General features: G+C 37.7%; 1 long non-coding RNA gene across 1 annotated transcript; it reads left to right on the top strand.

The window, feature by feature from the left end:
• Positions 1-24,656: 24,656 nt before the first annotated feature.
• On the top strand, positions 24,657-25,583 carry LOC113532375 (uncharacterized). Its single transcript, XR_003403337.3, has 2 exons — positions 24,657-24,730; positions 25,336-25,583. It is a non-coding gene; the product is annotated as an uncharacterized LOC113532375 (long non-coding RNA).
• The last annotated feature ends 851 nt before the right edge of the window (positions 25,584-26,434 follow it).

Raw genomic sequence — 26,434 nt, forward strand, 5'->3', positions numbered from 1 at the left:
GTATACATAATTAACATATTTTTTACATGATGTTCAAATGTACGCTTTATTAGGAACACTTGTACACCTCCACATTCATGCAATTACCCAATGAGCCAATCATGTGGCAGCACTGCAATACATAACATCATGCAGATACAGGTCACAAGCATTTCATAGTTATTTCCAATCTAAACTGTCTAGTTTCTGTGTTCCTGTGTCTACTGTAGCCTCAGATTCCTGTTCTTGGCTGACACGAGTGAAACCCGACATGTTGTTCTGTTATTGTAGCCCATCTGACTCAATGTTCGATGTGTTGTGCTTTCTGAGATGCTTTTCTGTTCACTCCAGTTGTAAAGAGTGGTTATTTGAGCTATCATAGACTTCTTGTCAGTTCAAACAGTCTAGCCATTCTTCTCTGACCTCTCTCAAGATGGTGTTTCCACAAACAGAACTGCTGCTCACAGGATGTTTTTTGCTTTTTGCACCATTCTCTGTATAAAGAGTGTTGGGTATGAAAATCAAAGGAGATCGGCAGTTTCTGAAAAAAATCAAACCAGTCTGTCTGGTACCAACAACCATGCTATGGTCGAAGTCACTGACATTTTTCTCCATTCTGATGTTTGATCTGAACATTAACTGAAGCTCTTGACCTGTATCTTCATGATTTTATACATTGCACTGCTGCCACATGATTGGCTGATTAGATAATTGCATGAATGTACAGGTGTTCCTAATAAACTGGTCTGTGAGTCAGGGCATACATATATCACATGAGCCAGCACTCATTTTTCAATGTATTGCTTCTGCTCTGTTTATGAGGGCTGTAAAGATTCAGCAGTCTTTGCGTTTCCCTTTCTTTGTGTCTCTATAAATGTGTTCTTTGTTTCTTTGTTCGTCATTCACTGTTCCTCCTTCTCCCTTGCCGATGAAATCTTGTCCTTTGTTCTTTCCATCCATCCATCTCTCTCTTTTATCTCTTATTTTCCTCTCGTCCCCGTTTCTTCATTTGGTTATTGCTGACTTCAGGCATATATTAAATTCATGAGTGCTGGCGGGACTAAAGGGAACTCACGGGAAATAAAGGGCCCCACAAACACACACACACACACACACACACACACACACTTGCCCTCTCAGTCCTACTGTACGCAACATCTATCAATTACACGCATTCAGATGCTTTAGAAATAAGGCAGAGATGAAAGAAAACACTTCATCACTTTCTCACTGCATGTGTGTGTGTGTGTGCATCTCACTGACCCCAGGGTGTGTATTCTCTCTGAGTGTGTGCTGTCACAGGCATATTTATGCACAATGGCCACTTTTGATTGGTGATATGTGAGAGTTTGAAAGGAGCCCCTTGTCTGTATGTGTGGTGTGACTGCATCATAAGAGGTCACATGACTTGAATCCTGCATTCCATTGCCTGCCCATTCCTACACTGTACACACAGACATACACAGACACACAATCTTTTTAAACTATACAAAACAGAATTTTTCTTGCACAAGAGCTAACCTCAGTGTTTGACCTGCCCTCCCTCTCTCGCTGTGTGTCTCGTTCTCGCCATTTTGGTTCTGCCCGACTGACTCATCCCCCCTGTGCTGTCATACTTTGGCATGCTCCACTGCCCTACATGCCTCTGCACAGTAGGGAAAAGGCAGCACCCGACCTCCAAAATCCCCTCGAAATCAACGCCAAGTGAACCAATGTTTCTCTTTCTCACTCTCATCACACATAGACACGTGGAGTGATGTAGTACTTGGTTACAGTAATACTTGTTAATCCGTTCTGGCATGGCTCATACATTTTAAGAAGATGTGCGCATACTTCCAGACGTGAATTTGAAGTATAATAAGCATGAGGTGTCTGTGAAGCATAGCCAGGGAGTCTGTATTTTTGTTTTTGTTACAGTGGTGAAAAGTTCGCAAAGGTATTATATTTATTATAGAGTTCTTATTGTTGTAAGCCTATTTGACTCATCACTAGACTTGAATCCTCATAATCCAAGTCCCAATAAGTGAAAAATAAGTATTTCTATAAATAAAGAATTTGTTTTCAATGCCAAATTCTCTTCTCACAGCATGAATAATGATGGATATGGTTCACTACACAGTATATGTATTAATTATGACTGCTTGCAGTACAAGCCAACTTTTTTTTTTGTTTACAGGGTTAAAAAAATAGTTTGTTTGAAAAATGCATAATTGATTTTTTTTTTTAACAAAGTGCAATACATCCACACAGATTAAATGTCAGTCCCAGAGAGCTTTATCTAACATGGTTCATTTCAGCTTTATCGCCAAAACAATTTTGGCCTTGAATGTAAAACTTACTGTTTTTATTAATATAGGCTGAAGAATTATTTTATCTTTAGTCAATTTGGAATTTTCATTGATAGCAGGCACAAACATAAGTAACAAAGGAAGCAAAGTTCTGCAAAAGGTAAAGTGAAAGTACTTTGCAACTCAAAAGAGGCGATTACACTCAGCATGAAGTGCACATAAACATAAACACCAAATTTTAATCTTTTTTAACTTACTTCATTCAGAAAGCTACTAGTATCCTAGTAACATTCATATTATTGACTATTCTGTAAATAAATAGACTATGTTGACCATTTTATTATGTAAGATATAATTTTGAGTCCATAATTTATTTTTATGTTAAAATGTATCATTAAAAACCTAAAAGATTCTATTGTTTCTGCTGTATATATTTCATTTTGGGTAATAAAAAACATAATTAAAAACACACCGATACACTAGCTGAATCTTTGTATCATTGTATGTTAGCAATGCATCTATATTTATCTGAACAGCTTCAAAATAATAAGGCGGGTGCTGGCAATCAGCTGATATATGATGTAGAAAACACATACACACACACAGTTGAAGAAATCTCAGCAAACTAAATCTAATAAAACATGAAGTTGCTGGACCTTCAGGATGCAGTTCACAGAGCGTTGCATATTGTGTGTGTGTGTGTGTCTGTGTGTGTGTTGGCATGAGGAGATAAAGCCAGTATGGATTTTTCAGAACTGATTTTCACTAACAAGACAGGTGCCAGCAAGCTGCTGCTCTATGATGTAGTTCACACACACACACACACACACACACATGTACAACATGGTTTCTCATAAAAAGTACTTTAAGTGAATGAGGATTATTAAACAAAATGGAAATAATGACCTAAGTGTGACCTGGACATGTTTTATTTTCTGTCTTGTATGTGTGTGTGATCTGTCTAGTGCAGAAGTGTAGTCACAGCCAGTGCTCACAGTACTCTCTGTTTTCTGCCACTGGCTAGCCCGAACACCATCTAGAGGCAAAAAATGGGAGCCGAGTGCATAAGCCTTCCCTTACAAGTACATAGCCTCTCCATTGCCAAGACTCCTGCAGTGCCTCCTCATGGCAACACACAGTAACTGGGCATCTTACAACCCCAGGCTGAACTGCAGGGGATCTTGGAGCAGCAATTGCCCCTCGGGACATGGTGCGCAGGCCCACCAGTGTGTGGACATGCCCTGGGACCTCATCAACCACTGCTCCATCTATGGGTTAAATAGCAGCCTGGTGCCATGGTTTGCGTGGATGAAGCCATTTAGAGGCTCAATGGGCTGAGAAATGGTGCCAGCAATATGCTGTGGAGTGTGTAAAGCAGGGCAATCACACATGACGTCCTGGTTATCCACTGCACCCTATCCCTTCTCCAGCTGTCTCGACTCTGTCCTGCCACTGGATCCAGATGGGATCTGGGAAGAGAGTGTGAGGTTGACGCTGTGCAACTCTCCCTCACTTAAATCTAAGTCAAGTGTTAGTCATCTTCAGTCTTAGTCTTATATACCAAAGTCCTGTGGCGATGTGTGAGCGACAAAGCAGTAGGTGTGGACACACAGGAAGCTGTAGTCACAAATCTGCTCACAGTGGCTCAGGCTATAGGGTCGTCTTTCATTGAACTGAAGCAGCAGTGAAACCCGGGAGCCGTCTGAGCAAGTGAGCAGTCCTATTTAGGACAAACACTGGTGACCTCCACAGCCTGAGGAAGGGGCTAGAAAAGGTGCCTTAAACATTGCCTGCTTCAGCCTAGCCTGGCCAGTCTACCATGGCTAGTGAGTGTCTCACCTCAGCAGTAGAAACAAGAAAATTCTCAAGGTGAAGGTGATGTCACCTTGAGATTTGAGACACTCGGTCCAGTCAAACGAAAACACCAAGACTGGATCGGCAAAAATGTTGAAACAACCACAAACCTTCCCAAGGAGAAAAACAAGCTGCAAGGAGCTTGCTCGAATGACAACTCAACAGTAAATAAAGCTGAATACACATCCACGATACAGTCTGGCAGGAACTGTACAAAATGCATGGCAAGTGGCTCAGCCAGAAGGCAGAAAAAATTCAAGCCTACTCTGTCAAAAGCTGAGAAAGCTGTACCAGCAATACCAGCAGAGATCTACAAGTATGGTGGACCACTGTTGCTCAGCAAGCTCACTGAGCTCTTCCACCTCATGTGGGAAAAAGGGATTCTCCCACTGGACTTAAAAGATGCAACCATAGTCCGACAGTCCTGTGACAATCACAGAGGCATCTCTCTTCTCTCCATTGCTGGAAAGGTCTTGGCCTGGATCCTCCTGAACAAGGTAACAACTAGAACAGGGACTTCTCCCAGAGTCATTGCAGCTTCAGGAAAGGAAGAGGAGTCACTGACATGGTGTTTGCTGCCTGACAACAATAGATTTGTCATCTCCTGAAGCAGCAGTTCAACCTCTATGCAACCTTTTTGACCTCACCAAGGCTTTTGACAAAGTTTGTCATGAAGGTTTTTGGAAGATCATGAGCAAGTACGGCGGTCCAGACAGGTTCATCCTAGTGGTGTGCCTATTTCATGACAGTATGCAGGCAAACGTTTGATGATGGTGAGTCTTCTGCCCCTTCACTGTCACCAACAGTGTGTAGCAAAGCTGTGTTCTGGCACCAACTCTCTTCAGCATAGTCTTCACTGCCATGCCATGTCACTGATGCATACTGTGATGACAACCCTGGCAAAGGCATCAGATATCAAACAGATGGCAACCTGTGTTAACTTTAGGCAAAAACCAAGTTCCACATCAATAGACTGAGTGACTTCCTGTTTGCCAATGACTGTGCACTAAACACCAGTTCTGATCTGGACATGCAGCATAGTATGGTCCTGTTTGCCACCGTCCCCGACAACTTTGGTCTCACGATCAGCATAAAAAACAGAAGTGATGTATCAGCCAGCTCTTGTAAAGCCCTTTAAAGAGCCAGTTGTGTCAGTCAACAGCCAAACGCTAGTGTGCATAGGTAAATTCACCTACCTGGACAGCACTCTCTCCAGATGTGTCTACATAGACAATGAAACAGACACCAGTATCACAAAGGCCAGCATGTCCTTCGGAAGTCTGTGGACATCTTTGTGGGAGCACAATGGAGTAAGGTTGTCAACCAGGTTCTTAGCCAAGCTAGCATGCTAAGCATCTTCACACTGCTCTGCCAGTCCCAGCTTTGCTGGACTGGACACATTACAAGAATGCCCAATGACTCCCCAAACATATTCTCTATGGCAAGCTGATATCTGGTGCATGCTCCTGTGTTGGCCAGAGGAAGCACTTCAAAGACACACTGAAAGCCTCACTCAAGGACATCAACCATGCATGATGGGAGTCACTTACACAAGACAGACCAGCCTGGAGTAATGCCATCCCCAAAGGTGCAGCAGGTTATGAGCAGCAGCGATTCCAAACAGCACAGGTGAAGCATTTGGCAAGAAAGGCCAGAGAGGGCGTCACCCAGACCACCCCAGACTCTTCAACCCTGCTGCCTTGTCCATACTGTAGGACATACTGACTGATGGTCATCTTCATCATGAAGGATGACTTCCATGTGTGTATGTGTGTGATGAAAGGATGCCACTAAAAATGTTTATTTCAATACTCATGGCGCTCGACCCATCATATGATTTTAAAAATAGGTTTTATACTAAAAACCAATATTAATTTTATAAAGAATAACCCGTTACAGACCATGCCATTATACAAAAATAATCCTTGCTTGGCTGGATACAGCCTGAACCAGAGTCATTCCTCATACTATTTTGCCAACAACTGCAATTTTTAATTCATTAATGAACATCATCATACTTATTAACTTATTTAATGTTATGGGACACCAAGGAGACAAGTAAATTCCTGTTATTGCTTATAGCAGCTATAAACAGTTGTTCACTCACTAGCTTGTCCTATATTCTTTCTCTTGAAGTCTCTTGAGAAAAAAAAATGCAGCTTGTCATGTGACTGGAAAACCCGGAAAGCACAAAGTCCTTTGTCTTGAAGACTCTCCTGCCTGCAGTGACACCCAATACTCATTCCATAAAATGTTACATAAACATTTCCTAACAGATATTTAGGAATTTAATAATTTTTAAAAAATCTGTTTATTTTTAGTCTTAGATTACTTTAAGCGTCCATCATTCAGGTACCTATGTATGAGCTGTTACTATAGGAACGATAACATATTAGAAAAAGAGCGTTAATATAACCCTGTCATTAACTACTATCAGAGCCGTGCTGTTATAGAAGATTAATGGACACCTTCTGTTTCAAAAACTGTGCTATGGTATAAAAGCTAAATATTAACTGTAAGACATCTTTAATAACTTCAGAATTCTTTGTATAACTGTCCACAAACCTAACCAATAGAAATATATGTATTATTACATTTACTTCACTATTATACATTAGTATACATTACTCGTCCATTACTACACTATTATACCTTTTTTAGATACGTCTAACCAACAGATTATGTTCAGTTTATGGAAGTTCATGGACAAGTGAAAGGTATAAGGTATTAGAGTGGCTACTATTCATGAAAACTGTGTAGGAGATGAACTGTTTTATAACTGTGCTAGAGCTCCCAGTAAACATAAGCACATGCTGTCAGCCTCTCATTCATGTTATAAAAGGATGCAAGGAGTGTTATTGTGTGTGTGTGTGTGTGTGTGTGTGTGTGTGTGTGTATGTATGTGTGTGTGTGTGGCTCTGTGGGATTCTCATCATTATCCTGATATCTATAAATATACTTCTTTCTACTTTTTTCTTTCTGGGTCACCTACTCCTGTCTGGATCTTCACACAAAGAAGAAAGGAAGCAGGAAGTAAGCCTGCAATACACACACACAGACACACACACACACACACAGTTTAATGTTCGTTTGTGTGTTTGAGTGTGTGTGTGTGTGCACTTGAACTTTATATTTGTATTGATTTTTTTTTACTTAACTGTGTGAATTAGTGTTTGTCTTTGTGAATGCAAGTAAACTTCAGACAGCGGAGATTTACAAAGAGGACTGTGTGAACTTTATTTATTGAAGACAAAGCGATTGCATTCATCCATCTTCAAATATCAGTTTGTGATATCAGAAAAGGTTATGCGATTCCTCTCGAGAATAAAAACATCGCATAATATTTAAAGGTTACTTTAATCGCTGGCAAATTATAAGTGAGTTGTTTGTCTACTGAAACTTTAATATTGTAATATAAGTAATGGCTTTAATATAGACTCGTTTTGAGTTAGGAAAGATGTATATAGATTGAGTTGCATTCAATTATTTTTGAGCAAATGTCAGTCTTACCGTGAGAAAATGAGTGAGTGAAGAAAAAGTTAAATTGCCCACTTAAGTAGATATTTGATGGGTCTGATTGAATTTTTGAGGAAAGTGTTCCATTTATCCATCAGATATGAGGAGGTCTCCCACACAGATCACTATGTTTTACCAAGCCCCCATTTTTGTACTTAATGTCATCAGTAAGGCTGAGGGTATTCATATTTCATTCTTATTTCATTCTTGACTGCTATTTTAGTTGTTCGATAATCTGTAAAGGAATATTTCCACACGTCAAATCTGAAAACCTAAAATGTCTCAGCCATAACCTGAAGCACATCCTGGATTTTCCTCAGTAATGTATACACCAAAAATGTTTAAACTGTACCTTGCAGATAAGTCTTTTGCTATTACATTTTTTTTTCACGTTTGTCTGCAAAAAAGAAAATCAGAAATCTGTCCATGATCGCACCAAGTCGTCTGATAGACTCTGGTAATATATCTGGAATGTGTAAATGAATATCTTATTTTTGAATATTTGTCTGTTTTCTTTTGAAAAGGTTATTTACAAGATGTGAAAACTCTTTCACTGATGCATAGCTAGTGTGGCTAATGAGGCACTTTGCAAGTCGATATGAGTTCAAATGTCACATTCATAACATCGGAATTGCCCATATCCATTTATTACAAGATCAAGATAACTTTATCCACTATGTGCAACCATGTGGAATTTTTATTCATTAGAACCTGTCCCATCACAGAATATAAAGAGACATAAGAACAGATGCTAGATACATATACAGTATGTAACCCCAAACAACTGTTATATAATGCAACACATTAGATTACAATAAAACAGAGTAGTAGAAATGGTTTTATTTGTGTAGTGTTTGGTTTTTCACTTAAATCTGGCAATCTTTGGCCTGTGAATGCTGAACATGCTTGGAGGAGAGCTATTCTCTATTTATAACCAGCAATTAGCTAACATCAGTTTCATTGGCAGGAGAACCCTGACACTGAAAGCTGGGCAAGTTATGCATCTTCAAGATTCCAAGCAGGCAGATTTAGCTGTTTAGTGTACAGTATGTGTGCATGGTGCCTTATCAGGATAAAGCGGTTATTGAAGATGAATTAATGAATAAATGATTTACCCGAATCCTGACAAAGCATTGCATCTGCATAGCAAACAACCATCAATTCTACACTGCATATTTTCCACAGACACTATGTTTTATCAAAAAAAACTAATGTCTATCTGTACAAAGGTATTGGTGAAATATGGGGACAGTAAAAGTTGGGCCAGCTGTAATTACAATATAGCTCAACAAAAACATGACAGGTAGATCAAGAGCAGCAGGATGCATGGGCTTGTGTTGAACACATTTGTGGACTGAAAAGTATGGTGGAAGGACAAGAATTCAAATTTAAAAAGAAGAAAGTCAACTTTAAATAAAATAAATAAACTTTAAATAAAAGAAATCTACTTTAAGTAAAATCACTAAACTTAAAAAAATCAACTTTAAGTAAATGCTGTAAACTGTACATAAAAGATGTAAACTTTAAAAAAAAAAAAAAGAAGTGAACTAAAAAGAGAAGTCAACTTAGAAGTCAACTCTTTAAATTAAAGCATAAACTTAAAAAAAGAAATTATATTTCAGTAAAAACAATAAACTTTAAATTAAATTTAACATTAAAAAGACAATTTTAGAAAGTCAACTCTAAATAAAAGCAGACAACTTTAAATAATAAACTTTTAAAAATGTCGACTTTAAATAAAATACATCAAACAACAAAAGAAAGTCAACTTTAAATTGTCAATTTAAAAAAAGTCGACTTTAAATAAAAAGCAACAACTTTTAAAAAAAAAAAAAAGAAGTCAAATTTAAGTAAAACACAGTAAACTTTAATTAAAAGTTGTCAACATTAAAGTTAACTTTAAATAAACACTCAACTTTTTTAAGTCAACTTAATAGTTAACTGGAAATAGTCTTTTTTTTTTTTAAAGTCAGCTTCAAATAAAATAAATCAAGTAAAAAAAAGTATGAAAAGTATAAAGTATGAAAAAAAGTATCTAGCTGTACTTAATACAGACAACTAGGTATTATAAGAATTAAATTTTAAATTAAGCCATAATTAAGTAAATAAAACTAAATTAAAAAATTTATAGAGCTATGCGTATCTTAAGGTATAGGCAACTATACCAGAAACACTGTTACCTAAGGCTAAAATCTAGCTTGTCAACATTTACGTCCATTAGCTTAACTAAGCATTTTGGACACTTTCAATATCATTTATCATCAACACTTTCCCCCAAAACTCCCATACCATTAGGATTGCGAAACTTGTTACATTTAGAAGTTGAATTTGAAAGAAATATTGATTCGAATTGTGCTTTTACCATGTTTTTTGTGGCATTGCTGTTTCTGAGACTTCCATAGTGCCTTTGAGCTAGCTTCAGCATTTATCTTGCAACTTTAACAAGGGATAAAGTGCCCTCTTTACCTGTGAACAAGTGCTCTCTCTGTTTCTCTGTCTCTCTGTTTCTCTCTTTTTAAAGACATCCTGTGTGATTTGGTCTGTTTTGTCTCAGCTTAATTAGGCATTTAGAAAATAGACTTTTTCACTTGAATATTGTTTGGTAACAATGATAACATCGTTTCCAACCCATGCTGTCAGGGTGGAAAATCACTAATACACCATCACACACATACAAACACATGCAAATGCATTCATAAGACACTATCAAACTAAGGTGGCTCATGAATCATCTGAATGTTGAATGCTGAATTTTTTACCTTGAAATTGAAGCAAGATCAGGGCACAGTGGCAAAAATAGTCTTTCCAATCAATGCTGTCTTTGGTAAGTAAACACTACGAAAACCTTTCAATCTCTCTCCCACATACACACACACAAACGCATTTCATTCATGAAACCCCATCTCATTAGCCTGACTGAAAATAAATGCTACCGTAATTCTCTGAGTGATATGTGAGTGTTTGTGTGTGTCAGTGTGAATGTGCATTTACAAGCTAGCAGCACAATGCAGTGGCCAAGTGTGATTTATAATCTAAAATACAGGTGAAGACAGAACTAGGACAATGCTACACTTAGCTACAACTCAGTGCTCATAGTGCTAAAGTTACCTCTCAGTATTAGATATTTTTATGTGGTGCTTCTTTCATATCTTGAAGTGATATATGTATACTCTGAACTGCCACTTTGTTAATTACTAGATACAGTATACCTAATAAAAGTATAACTCAGTGAATACACTCACCATCCATTTTGCCACATGATTAGCTGATTAGATAACTGCATGAATGTGCAGGTGTACAGATGATTGGACAGTGAGTGTGTATACATTTATATAATTGTTAGAATATAGAATTGACTGAAACAGTGACTGGATATCCTCAATAATGTATGCGCTATTGGAACATCACAGGAAAGGCAAAAAAGATTAAAAAGATACAGCTGAAGGCGGAAGAGAAATTGGAATACCCGAATGAGGGAATGTGGAATGTAAAAGAGGAAAAAAAAAAGAGCAAAGGTGCCTTTTTGCATTGGTACTTTGAAGTTAGCTGTGAACAGTATGCTGGTGTAGTGTGCATTAATGTGAGAAGTGTGTGCGTGACTCATGGTCATAACTTTGTTCATCAGCATGAAGCACGTCTGAAGAGCAGTGCGCAGAAGTGCTCACCCCCACACACTCTTCTTACTCATTCATTAATGGCATGTCCATGTGTGGGCTTCCAACAGGCCAGACCTTTTCAAAGTCCATTTTTAGAAGAGACGTCCTGCAGCTGATGCCTGCCATGTTAATGTTGAAACTCACAATTTCAATTTGATCAGACTGAGATTTGCATTTAGCTGATGCTTTTGTCCAAAAGTGCCGTACATTAACTGATTACAGAGATGGCATACCAATGAAAAAAATACATAATAAAAATAGATGTCAGCTGGTATTGAATTCAAGACCTCTTGGCCCAAAGAAGAGGTGTGAGAATATGCCAGTGTGACAGTATGATGTGGTGAGAAAATCTGTAATGGATATATCGTGAATGTTAAGCCCCACCAGTCTTAATCTGAATATGATTTTCTAGATGAACCTCAAATTGTTTCCCATGACAGCTCACTGTTTTTTACGATACCATAGTACAAGCCAAAATATGCCCATTATTCAGTGTTTACCACCTCTAACAATTCATTTTGCAGTATATCTTGCTAATATAACTCATTTAACACACTGGCATCTATCGTTTTTCTCTTAACCTGTGTTAAGGCTTATACAGTGTTATAAAGATTCATACATGAAAGAATACTATTGTATGAAGGACATTTAAACACTTCAAAAAAATCATCTTAGCAAGTAAAAATATCTTGAATATAGTCAAATGAATCTAATATTTTCTATTATAGGATCACAATAAACCAAATATAAAAGATATTAAACCTATTTTTAGATATTTTTTTACTCATTTCAAGCGTGAAATGTTCTTATTCTATTGGTGATAATTTTGCTTCTTTCTTGAAATAAATGCTATCTAATTGTTAGCTAAATTATCTGCCAATAGAACAAGACTATTTCAAGCTATTCAAATATTATTTCTAGAAGTAGGATTAATAATCTTATATTTGGTTTATTCTTATTTTACAATAGGAAATGCTAAATAAATTTGAGTACTGAGGTATTTACAATTGCTAAGATGTCTTTTTTTGCAGTGAATATGTTTTTTTGTTTGTTTGTTTTTTTGTTTGTTTGTTTGTTTGGTACGTATCTCAACCACAAGAAAAGCATTTCTGGTTATGGCCAGTAGTGAAATAGAGGCATTTAATGATTTTATTTCAACTCAACTGAAAGACACCAACACACTAGATTTTGTCTAAAAGTAACTGCTATTTAATCATTTAAATATAATTGTATGTAATATCAAATTAATAAGATATACAAATTAGAAATATGGCCATGAATAGTATGTCTTTTTAAACCAGTTGACAGACAGTGTTCAGAAGTTTAGTGCATCCAGTGGAAAGCAATTTATTGATCATAAGCATAATCCAGTCTCTGTGTGACTCAAAAGAACACTTAGTTAGCAAGCTATTGCTTAAAATATGTTTACACAGACTGACTGTTTGTACAGCTGTATTTGTGTAGTAAGAACATTGACATGTGTGGACGTAAGTTGTAGGGAGAAAAAACAATTTTGTTCAAAACAGCCACAGCAACATCCGACATGTTTTCCCAGGCCACCAGAGATCGTTGGATAGTGACAGATAATGTACAAGCCAAAGATACAAGCCTTTTTAATAATAATTTATATTTTAAAAATAATTTCAATACATGTCTGTTTACTTACACTTTAAACTTAAACCATACCATATTAGCAAAAACTACAATATTGGGTTGTAGCTAGATATGTGATGATATGCTATTATTAGGAAATATTAAATAATTATACCCTTAACACTGTAGTATAAAGGAATAAAAAAGATGAGGACATCAAAATGTTCCTTGAAATGTTCTAATTTCAAATTATCTTGTGTGTCTTTATAAACTACTGCAGGGTAGGAGCTTGTTACAAGTCTTCTTTAAAAAAAAAAGTAGCAGAATCTCTTATCAAATAACTATGAAAGGGAAAAAAACGAGAAACATAATTTGGAAAGGTAATGTACCTTATCATATATCATGTATTCATACGACATGTCCAAAGTATCATACTGTAACCTCCATGGAACCTACATAACTCCACACAAAAGCATATCTATGGCACATAATTAAAATACCTTCTTCCATATAAATTGCAGAATTTCATTTTTCTTTCAATATGGACTTGATTTACCCCTGCAACTTCTCACCCATTACACTCAGAATTAAATTTCGTTTTGATAGCTACTGCAATAGTAACGCTATTGACAAAAATAACCACTCATCTAACTAACTGATATTACACCATAGATCACACAGCAATCGCTCCATAGAGAAGGAGAGGTTAATAGGACAGAACGGTGTAATCATCCTAACTGCAACTCTGGGAGTGATGGGAGGATTGTGTTTATTCAGCTAATGTGTGTGATGGGGTGATGAAAGTAGAACTAAACCCAGTGGGGTCTGATTGAGCTGCCATGTAGTAGATTTTATTGATTTTATAGAGTAATAAATATTTCATGGCATTGTCAAACTACAAACCTGGTATCTGTTTATTAATAAGTGAATTTACATCTGAATGTCATATACAGTATAGAGTTTTTAAGTGAACTGTTTGTTTACTGATTTCTATATGTTAAAGAATTAAAACCATACTTGTCCTGCAATTAGTGGAAAGAACAGCTTTGGCACACTGCTAGAGCTATGACAAAAATAATAATATATACTATCATAGCTGTTTTAAAGAACAGCCATTAAAAAAATCAAGAAAAAACTGTCCAAAGATGTAACTGTGTCAGTATCCACCGAGGGAGGACTCAAGATTTAATGGGTGCCGTGACATACATAGTCAATCCTCTTTAAACTTCATTTCATAGTTGCAACATCTTTACATCATGTCCATGTCCAACAGTGTTGTAGGGCCATGAAAGAAGTTACATTACTCCAGGCATCAGAGTAAACCTACCTCAGACAGAGTTTACTTCAGTAGTGGTAATATTTCTGTTCATACACTCCATGTAAGATGGTCCCTTCTGCCTGGAAGTGTTGATACTGTATAACAATGTTTAATTCTCTAATAATGTCATGTTTATTTGAAATTACATTTATTGGTACAAGCTAACCACTTTCTGCATTTGTTTACTGGACTGGATATTTCATGATCCTAGTATTATGAAGTTCTATCTGAGTAAAAAGCTGGTTTGAGATATGAGACATGAAGGCTTGACATTCCTACTAACAAAACTAAGATTATTCCTTTACAGCTCAACAAGGCCTAAACTTTAACAGTGCTTCAAACTTATTTTACTGAAATTCTGAGACAATTAGAAAGCAAATGTTTCAACACCAGCCAAATACAGACAATTATTATTATTACTATTATTATACTGAGATTTTAATATCAAATGCTGTTTGGTTTTATAAGGTTTTATCTGCCTGTTTCTTATTAAGCAATCTCATAATCTCATTAAATAACTAATAAATGGTAATAGACTCAGCAGAGAAAGACATTATGAGCCTATTAAGATGCCATTATGAACATAAATGTTTTTTCCACAAATTCTATTTTCTGAATATATTCTAGAGCTCTAATTATTTAGAATATGTTCCTTAAAAAATAGTTTGCATTAACTATTCATTTTTAAATATTTAACAATATTAAAATACATTAGAATATACATTGCGTGCTTCTGTACCACCACTTAAACATTTTTTTACAAGTCTGCTAGGCAACCTTCATTCCCAGGTTACGCTGTTCAGTTTATAAAGCACATGTGGTAATAATAATAATCATCATCATCATCATCATAATTTACAAGCTCATCAAAATCGATCACAAGCTATTATCTGTAATGCTAATCATAGCTGATGTTAGCCATAATATCCCAGAATATACATTGTAAAACCAGGGAGTACAGTAGAGCTGTCCTGTACCTGTTTTTTACACTTATTTATTACTATTTATTACTATCAGGGACGATATGTAGAACAGTTCAAGACCAGCAGAGATACCCGGCACATGTGGCAGGGCATCCAGAACATCACCAACTACAGGTCACCACCATCTGCCTGTGACAGTGATGCCTCCCTCCCAGATGCGCTGAACGACTTCTACGCTCGGTTCGAGGCACAGAACGGCGTGATGGCGAGGAAGACCACCCCTTCTCCCAATGACCAGGTGCTGTGTCTAACCACGGCTGACGTGAGGAAGACTCTACACAGAGTCAACCCACGGAAGGCTGCTGGACCAGACAACATCCCTGGCAGGGTGCTCAGGGGATGTGCAGACCAGTTGGCAGATGTTTTCACGGACAAGTGCTTCGAGAAGCTCGTCATGAGGCACGTCAAGACCCTGCTGCCTCCCTCACTGGACCCCTTGCAATTCGCTTACCGCCCCAACCGCTCAACAGATGATGCCATCACCACCGCCCTCCATCTGGCCCTCACCCACCTGGACAATAAAGACACTTATGTTAGAATGCTGTTCATAGACTTCAGTTCAGCATTCAACACGATCATTCCTCAGCACTTGATCGGAAAGCTGAACCTGCTGGGCCTGAACACCTCCCTCTGCAACTGGATCCTGGACTTCCTGACTGGGAGACCTCAGTCAGTCCGGATCGGGAACAGCATCTCCAACACCACCACACTGAGCACTGGGGCCCCACAGGGCTGTGTGCTCAGTCCATTGCTGTTCACTCTGCTGACTCACGACTGTGTAGCAATGCACAGATCGAATCACATCATCAAGTTCGCCGATGACACGACCGTGGTGGGTCTCATCAGCAAGAACGACGAGTCAGCATACAGAGAGGAGGTGCAGCGGCTAACGGACTGGTGCAAAGCCAACAACCTGTCTCTGAATGTGGACAAAACTAAAGAGATGGTTGTTGACTTCAGAAGAGTACAGAGAGACCACTCTCCGCTGAACATCGACGGCTCCTCCGTGGAGATCGTCAAGAGCACGAAGTTTCTTGGTGTTCACCTGGCGGAGAACCTCACCTGGTCGCTCAACACCAGCTCCATAACAAAGAAAGCCCAGCAGCGCCTGTACTTTCTGCGAAGGCTGAGGAAAGAACATCTTCCACCCTCCATCCTCACCACGTTCTACAGAGGGACTATCGAGAGCATCCTGAGCAGCTGCATCACTGCCTGGTTTGGGAATTGCACCGTTTCGGATCGCAAGACCCTGCAGCGGATAGTGAAGACAGTTGAGAAGATCATCGGGATCTCTCTTCCCTCCATCACAGACATATACACCTCTCGCTGCATCCGCAAAGCCACCAGCATTGTGGATGACCCCACACACCCCTCACACACACTCTTCACACTCCTGCCGTCTGGTAAACGGTACCGAAGCATTCGGGCCCTCACAACCAGACTGTGCAACAGTTTCTTCCCTCATGCCATCAGACTCCTAAATACCTAGAACTGGACTGAAGGAACACACACACACACACACACACACACATACATATACACACACACACACATATATACACACACAACTGAACTGGTCCAAAGGAACTCACGCATACATACATACATACATATATATACACACAACGGAACATCCTCTATGCACATGCACTGCACATGTTTTGCACATGTTTTATTATTGCTGCTACTAATATGTTTACACTGTTTACACTACCTCAGCTTGTAATATTTGCACTACTGTCACCTTATCACTTTCAACAGGACTGTGTACTGGTCGGCGTCGTAGTTATGTACTGTCTGTTCTGTCTTGTGCTGTCTGCACATGTTTGCACTTGTGCACTTTACGTTTAATTTATGTAATTTATGTAGTTCCCGTAGTTCTATGTTGTTCTGTGTTGTCTTATGTAGCACCTTGGTCCTGGAGAAACGTTGTTTCGTTTCACTGTGTGCTTGTATATGGCTGAAATGACAATAAACTCCACTTGACTTGACTTGACTTGACAGTTAAAAAGTCATTTTCCTCCAACTCATTGTATTGAGTCTTTTTTCTGTCAGAGTGTAAATAGAATCTGGACATTGATTGGTCAAGGCTGCCTATGATGTGTTCATTCTGTTTTCATCTGACGATGATCGGCTCGCAGAACATTATAAAACCTAGTCTATGAGTTTGGATATAGAACTTTTTCAACATACACCAGAAGTTTTGGAATAATAATAATAATAATAATAATAATAATTTCTGACAAAAATGTCAGATAGAACCATACAATATTGAGGTCACGATTTGATGTGGTCATCTTTAAAAATATTTAGCTTATCAAAATTCAGTCTTTTTCAGCTGTTTTAATTCTGTTGTAGGTCCAAATTTCTATAGATTTCCTAAATTTCACACTGTTCTAAAAACCAAATATAAAAAGCAATTAGCTAGATTTTCCCAACTGCATTAACAATAATGCACAAGCATACAAATTACACTTCCCAATGGACCGATTTGAGTGACCCAGTCATGTGACTTGTGTAAGACCAACAATTAATATTTTACTATATTTATACATTGTATTGCACTATATGTTTCTTTTCATGGGAGGATAAATAAGCAACCATTGATTCTTGGTAGAAAATAGACAAAATAGAGAACACATTCTGCTACTCATGATCAAATCATAGCGGATCAAGAGTCTGAGTCCCCTAACAAGAACTGTGTATATTTCATATGTCATATTTCATTACTTCATTCATTCATCTTCAGTAACCACTTTATCCTGGTCAGGGTGGCAATTGAACACTAGGCATGAGGTGGGGATTCACCATGAATGAGATGCACAACATGCACCTGAACATTCAGACAAAGATAACACAATATCCCTTAACACCTGTCATTGATTTAATTAGTGCACTTTATTTGTAACTCTATTCATTATTTCATCTTTCCTAATGATTTTAGTTGAAAAACATTTCTGAAAAACTTGGCTAGGCTCAATAGATAATGGAAACAACGCAAAAATTAATCTTGATGATCATGGCTTTATTGTTTAAGAAATATACACTTACAAGGGATTTGACTTGGCAGTTGTTCGAAGTAGAATAAACACTTGCTGAACACTAAATCCGAAAGAGAAAAAAACTTTTGTTTTTATACTAACTTTATACTAACTAACAGAAATGGTATTCTTGGACTCGGACGTAACTGTACTAGCATGAGGATATGTTTTTAATGGAGACAGCAAAGTACTTCCGCAAGTCACTCTAGATAAAAGTGTCTGCTAAATGCTGTAAAAGTAAATGTAAAATTAGTAAATAAAGATGTTAAAGAGTTTTATTATATAAAAAGAAAGAAAAATAGAATATGTACTTATTTTTCAGTAGATGCAAAATACGGTTTGGAGAGATTGATCAGTACAGTAAATGCTGCAATTACTATAGATGCATATTTTACAGAATGTACAGGAAACCAAGAGCAAAATATTAAGTGTAATAATAATTCCATTGGTTGTTAATTATATATGTTGGTACACTGTATGGTAGCGATTATGATCCAACAAGCTTTTCCATTCAGTTTGAATTATGTTGTAATCATTATAATTTCATGTATGCATTTGCACTGCAAAAAATTGCATCTTAGCAAGTGAAAATGTCTTGAATATAGTCTGTTTTTTTTTTTGTTTTTTTTTTTTGTTTTTTTTTTTATTATTTAATTTTTAGAATTTTTTTAGTAATAAAAAACTTGAAACCAGGCGAAATGATCTGCCAGTGTAATACTGTTATAAGCTTGAAATTAGCTAAAGGAAATAGATTAATATCTAGAATGTCTAGAAATAGGATTAATAATCATATATGTTTTACTGTAAAGATGCTGTTTCTTGCAGTGTGGTTGTCATTATTAAATAAGCCATTTTTTGTGGATTTATTTTTATACAGACAACCAAGATGGCTATTGTTGTTAGATTGTAAAGTCTCTGCACACATTGCCTTCTGTCTCTTGTCTCTCTCTCTATAGATTGTAGCCAGTGTTATTTTTTGATTAGAAGAACCTTGCATGTGTGAGTGTGTGGGCCGTGGTTGTTTCATCTCTTCATGGGCCAAATACCCCATAATGACAGGAAAATGTGAGAGTTTTGATCTAGTGGGGCTTTGAAAAATATTTTAAGATACTGAGGATAATTTGAGGGTTAGAGATAGGTCTGGAATTATTTATCTACAGTAACACACAAGTCAATGGAAATACCTTACAAAGATCACATTTCTCGTGTGTGTTTGTGTGTGAAGTGCATGTACAAATCTAGTATTCCCCTGGGTCCAAAGCAGTAGGTGTTCAAGAGTGTCACCAGACTGTGCTGATATGTATCACACTGCCCACAGGTAAACACATCCTTAATAGGATTCCTACATGACGGCTCGATTTGTGTGTGCTGTGTGTGTGTCTGCGTGTGTGTTGGGGGAGAGGGAGGTGCATCTAGGGAGAAGACACTATGATGGAGATGGAGTTGGGGTGAAGTTTACCGTAACCCCAATCTCAGTCCTAATCCTTCCTAAAGGGAACATGACTGAACATGATTCCAATTCCAAAGCCCAAATCTAAACAAAACCAGACAGGCCCCTCAAACTACATGTACACACACATGCATACACACACATACACACACACGTACACACGCATCCACATACACGCACGCACATCTGATACTCAGTGTCTTATGTCTTTAATATGATACAGTACTTTACAGTTTATGTTACTGTAAAGAAACAACCATTATAGAAGCCAGAGTGTGTGTGGAAAAGAAAGAGAGAGAGAGAGAAAGATGTTGTAGACAGTCCAATATAAAGTGTCGTTATGAAACTACAGTTGAAAGTCCCCGGTTTGATCCTGATCTCAGGTCTGTGGAGTTTTGCGTGTTCTCTCACCTCCCAAAAACATGCAAATAGGACTCGTTACTCTACATTTCAAGTAGGTGTGAAAGAGTATGTGAATGTGTGTGTGCATGCGTGTGTGCATGATGCCGTGGGATAGACTGGCTTCCCATCCATGGTGTACTTCCTTCTTGGGATTGGTTCCTATAGTAATAAATTTTTTAAATTACTAAATTTAAAATTTTGAAATTTAAATTTAATTAAGAGGAATGAAAGCATTAATTAAATTCATTCATTAAAGACTAACATCTAATCTTCAGACCATATATTTTTCACAAGCTGCAGCTCACCTCCAGAGCAAATCTTTTTTGAATGCTTGTGCTTTTGCTACTGCAGTGATGAATAGAATGCTTTATGTTGCTCAAGATTACGTTGTTTCTTTTTTATTGATTTTCGGAAATGCGTGAATTTGAGTTGTTTCAGGGCAAAGGTCTGTACACAATGATAGATAGGGCTCACAAATGTGAGGACATAGTTTACATTCACAAATTCTCTAGTCTTCACAACTAACAGCTGTAAATCACAGTATGTGCATCAAATGTGCACTTCTCCAACCAATCTGTATTGATGGGGCGTAAACTCAGCCTACACACAAGTATATAGACACGCTGGGTCAAAAAGCCTCAGGCCTATCTGGAGAAAGTACATAACTTATTTTCCAGTGTGCTTTGGGGAGAAAAAGCAGAAAGAGGGCAGAGATTTATGGGCAGCAATGAATGGGTTGACACAGCTATTTCTCTGTGGCATCTCATGTTTTAGTCTTAATACTCAAATACTGAAAAACACGCTTTAAGAGAGAAATCGACCATTTAATATACTTATGAATGCCATGTGTCTCTGTGTGTGTGTGTTACTGTGAATAATTCCTCTCCAAGATTCCACTCCAAATGAAAAACAGATGACCAGTTGTATCATCTGTGTGTGTTTGTGTGTGCGTGTTTGTGTGTGTGTGTGTGTGTTTAAAAAATAAAATAATTAATAAATGGATCTCCTGGCTAGCATGAATTATATTGTGTCATTGCTGTTATCTTCCAACTAGTCATGTAATAAAATGTGTCTATACTTTCTCTCCACTACCGAATATCATCTTATCACAGTATTTCACCATCATTGGCATAGAAAGGAATTAATTTCAGGGGAGATGAGGAAATATAGGAGCAGGAAAAATGCATGAATTTGATTGATCAGTCCTGTTTTTCACCATAGCAGCTGGTAACCAATAAAATGTAAGTAAGCAAACTAAGAGACACGCACATGTCATGTCTATGACGATTAAATATGGAATCATAATGATGACTTTTTGACCTTTCATCAATGCCTGTATACAAAATACTGTGTAAAACATTACTTGACATCATCTGTGCAGTATGTTTGTTATGTTAGCCAGCCACATATAAGCATTTGGAACTCATGAAACATTGGAAATCATGAAATATTTCAGGGATATATCTCAAAGACAGCTGGTATATGAGTTTAATTACAATATGAAATGGGGTAAAAGTAGTCAGGATTCAACTAAAAAAGTGTTTATCAGAATCACAATAATACCTCAGTGGAGTCCCTTAACCATCTACAAACCTGAGTCAATCTCCATGAATCTCCATCTACTACCATCCCTGTCCCCCTCAGTTTAAATAAATAAATAAATTAGAAGAGTGGCAATTAAAGGAGGCTGTACATGCAACAGGTGACAAACAGGAGGAAAACAACAGGAGAGTTGCATAAGTGATTTTACACTGTATAACTGTACTTATTGTGATTACCTCAAAGACAGATAAAATGCACACTTCAATATATTCCTCACTTGAATTCTGAGAGAGAAGTCTAGAAGTATGAAATAGTCTATTTACAAAAGAGATGGAAAAGAAAATAAGCAAGTACTTTTAGCTCAGTTTGCATCCTCAACCGGAATCCAGAACAGCCATGAAGCTCCAGGCCGGCTCTCGACCCCAGCTGTTCCAGATCCCTTATCAGCTCCATTGACGTCACACATTGGAAGGACAACAAGAAGGAATCAGCTTAACACCCCTCAACTCCAGTCAAATAGCTGCCCTGCTGTGGAATTCAGACTTCCTGCCATGTCATTTGCATGTGTGTAAGTGACATGATCTCACCACTGCAAATTCATAAGAATTCACATGAGGTATGTAAAGTTATGGTTATTGTTAGGGTGAGGCATGGGGGTGAGGCATTTTTTAGCTTTTCTTAACACTTCACTTATATGGAATATAAATCATTCCTTCTCTTTGGGATTCATGTGAATTTAGTACAAGATTGATGTAATGAGCATAGATGGAATTTAATAAGATACAATTTAGCTGTATTCAGTTGGCAGGCAGTTTTATACAAAGTAGCAGCATATAAATGAGGTAAAGTCCAACTAAAGGCCATAGCTAAAAAAAATAAATAAATAAGGATCGAAGGCTCGACCAGTGTCTCTTTGGCAGTCCTGGAATTTGAGCTCTCACCCTCAGTTACCAGACACTATGTATAACCATTATGCTAGCATTGTCATTGTTTCTCTACAAATTGTGTTGAATGCCATAGAATCTGATGGCATTTCAAAACCTGGACACAGTGCCATTTACTTTCACAATGCACAAAAATACCACAGATTCATTCACTGAGTTTTGCTGAAGGGACATGTGTTAGCGGATATCTAGTGCTACTGGACAGACTAATACATGTGTCAGTGTTCATATTTAGTAGAAAGAGAAGGATTCTGATGCTATGTCTGAATCCACCACAAATCAGAGAGCTAGTACAAATCCATTTGAAATGATAGGTCAATGGAGTTGCCATCGCCATTACTAGCAAATCTTGGTTTCAAATCTCATTTTTCATGATTAAATTGTTATTATTGCAAAAGACAAATGGGTGAATATACCATACCCTTACCAGCCACTTTCATAGGAACACCTGTACACCTGCTCATTCCTGCAATTATCTGATCAGCCAATGAGTGCAAGTAAAAAAATCATGCAGATACAGGTCAACAGCTTCAGTTAATGTTCACATCAAACATCAGAAAGGGGAAAATGTGACACAGTGACTTTGAATGTAGCATGATTGTTGGTGCCAGATGGGCTGGTTTTTGAGTATTTCAGAAACTCTTGATCTCATGGGATTTTCACACAACAGTCTCTTGTGTTTACACCAAATGGTGTAAAAACATCAAGTGAGCAGCATTTCTGAGAGGGGTCAGAGGAGAATGACCAGACTGGTTTGAGTTGACAGTAAGGCTAAAGGGTAAATAACCACGCTTTACAATCTTGGTGAGCAGAAAAGCATCTCAGAAAGCAAAACATGCTGAATCTTGGGGGGATGGGCTACAGCAGAAGTCGTCCACATCAGTTTTGCTCCTGTCAGCCAAGAACAGGAATCTGAAGCTACAGTGGGCACAGACTCATGCAAACTGGACAGTTGAAGATCGGAAAAAGTCACTTCTACCTGTAGAACTGCTGCTTACTGGGTGTTTTTTTTTTTTTTTGTACCATTCTTTGTAAACTCTAGAGACTGTTGTTCATGAACATCCCAGGAGATCAGCAGTTTCTGTACTGTTCTGTATCAGATCATTCCATCTGGCACCAACAACTATGCCAAGGTCAAAGTCACTGAGATGACAGTTTCCCCTTTACTTATGTTTGATGCGAACATTAACTGAAGCTTTTGATCTGTATCTGCATGTTTTTTATGAAATGTGCTGCTGCCACATGATTACCTGATTGGATAATTGCATGAATGTGCAGGTGTACAGGTGTTCTTATTAAAGAAGCTTGTGAGTGTAGATTAATTGGGAATTCTTGCCATTGACAGTTTCATTTTAAAGATGTCCATAGGCCTTTCATCATATGTTAGCTTCATTTCATTTATTTATTTATTTATTTATTTCAAGACAATGCTTGAGTTTATACGACATGCTTACTGAGAACTTTTGATAACGTAGATGCCGCTTTCTACCAAAATGCTCCCAAGAAAAAGTATGTTCACTGCCTTCAAGGCAGGGAAAGCAAAAAGGAGTGAGGGTAAAATCCGTATGGTAATGCTTATAAGGGTGACATAAGTTCTGTTAGCTGATGTTTAGATGCTTCAAAGGCACATACTATTTACCAGTTGACCTGAACAGAACCAACTGATGTGGATTCTTTATCCAACATTTTCTGCAGACCTAATGGTTTATGTACAGCAGGAAGTAGAGTAGGGTGAAGATACAATAAGTGTAGTTCCAGCGCTAACAGAAAAAAATGTAAAAGATGCGCAAGTAAAACTGTTTTCCATTGTACTCCATATGCTTAGCTGACCTAACGTGAAGATAAAGAAAAGAGCAAAAGCTCAGAATGTTGTAGCATGTCTGTAAATTTTGGAATAGCCAAAGGCCAGATTTATTAAACTGTTATGTTGGCTTCATCTGTAAACCTGAATACCACTTCCAACAATTCTCTGCAAAATAATGATCTCATCTGTCACATGATCTGTTATCTCACTCTCCACGCCAGACTTCTAATCACACACACCTGTTCCCAATCATTAGTTCACTACATGTAGACACTACAAACTTGTGCTTGTGGCCAGCTCATTGTTATTAATGTAGCCAAGGCTTTACTATGCTATGCTACCATTGCAGGAAGGAAAAAGGTTGGTTTGCATCAAGTAATTTCTCAATTCACATAGATTAGATACACTATATTGCCAAAAGTGTGCAGACAACTGACCAGCACACCCATATGTGCTTTTTGAACATACCAATCCAGATTTAGTCCACTTTTCTGTTATAACAGCCTCCACTCTTCTGGGAAAGCTTTGCATTTGTGCTCATTCAACCACAAGAGCATTAGTGAAGTCAGGTACTGATGTTGGGTGAGGAGGCCTTAGGTTCATTAGGTTTATTTAAGTTTATTCCAAAGATGTTCAGTGGGGTTGAGGTCAGGGCCCTTGAGGTCTTCCACACCAACCTTGGCAAACCATGTCTTTATGGATCTCACTTTGTGCACAGGGGCATTGTCATGCTGGAACAGGTTTGGTGCACCTTAGTTCCAGTGAAGGGATCATATGAGTGTGATGGTCAGGTGTCTACATATTTTTGGCCATATAGTGTATATTGTGCTAAATATTATCAGAAACCTGAAATAAAAGGCTTAGTTGTTAATAGGTATGATGGAGTGTGGTGAAACACTATACCACATGTCCAGTGAACTTGACCTACTACTACTTGACTAATATTAGAACCTTACTGTTTTAAGAGCAAGGGGCTGGTGTTCTGAGAAGAAAGAAGATGCCTCCTACTATTCTCAGCAGTCAAAGCACAAACACAAAGAGAATACACTCTAGACCAATAACACAGAGGCCATGTACATGAAGAGCCAGAGGCAACTTTTGGAGGCTTGGGTACTTTGCTCCACATGCTCCACCAGACTGTCCAAATGAATCTTCTAGGATGTACTATGCTGGTGCAGAAACTAACAGAATGAATAAACTCACTAAGGGGGTAGGTTTTGTCATGGATGTGGGAGTGGAGATGGAAATGGTATCCAAATAGACCATCATGTACAATGTCTCCCAACACTGTCTATGGAATACTGAAAATCACCTTCAGCAATAGGATGATCCGACCAGAGTGTAGCAAGATGCACTACAGAAACACGATAGAAACAGACAATAACAATATCAGTGCAGAAGCAACAACAGTGCAAACTGAATGAGAGTACAATAGTCTTCCTGCAGGTGGGGGAAAGAGAGTAATTTGACAAGTGAATCAGAGAAGTATAATTTGTATTGAGAAACAATGTTTCTAGATATCCAACAAACCAGCACGCCAATGCTTCTCCACAAATACATTCTCACTATGCCTCTCTCGCACACTGACTGAGCACACTGTAAGGCATCAACACAACACAGTGTCATGAAATCGTAGGACCTACAGTCATCATCTCCACCAGTAATTAATCATATTATTGCAGATTTTTTTCTGATTTTAAGGCAGATTGTGAACCTGCAGGTGCATGGTTGGTACTGTGTTGTCAGTAATTGACTTGCTAGGCATCCAAGGCCTGCACTGTTGAAGTGCTAAGCTCATTTTGTCCTCATTAATCTTCACACACTCTAAAGGAGAATACTGTGAATGGCTTTAAAGAACTACAACAGGAGTGTTTTTCCATAATTGACTGACTGCTAACATTCTCAAACACAGTTAAGGTGTCTGTAGTGACATAGTGACAAATTCAATTTACTTTACACCAATAAGGCTGTATTCCACCAAACTTTAAAATCTAAATAAAACCTAAACAGAAATTTAAGGAAAAAAAATGAAGATAGATTTTCTTATATATATATATATATATA

This window comes from Pangasianodon hypophthalmus, chromosome 18 (genome assembly GCF_027358585.1).
Source record: "Pangasianodon hypophthalmus isolate fPanHyp1 chromosome 18, fPanHyp1.pri, whole genome shotgun sequence".
Classification (NCBI taxonomy): domain Eukaryota; kingdom Metazoa; phylum Chordata; class Actinopteri; order Siluriformes; family Pangasiidae; genus Pangasianodon; species Pangasianodon hypophthalmus.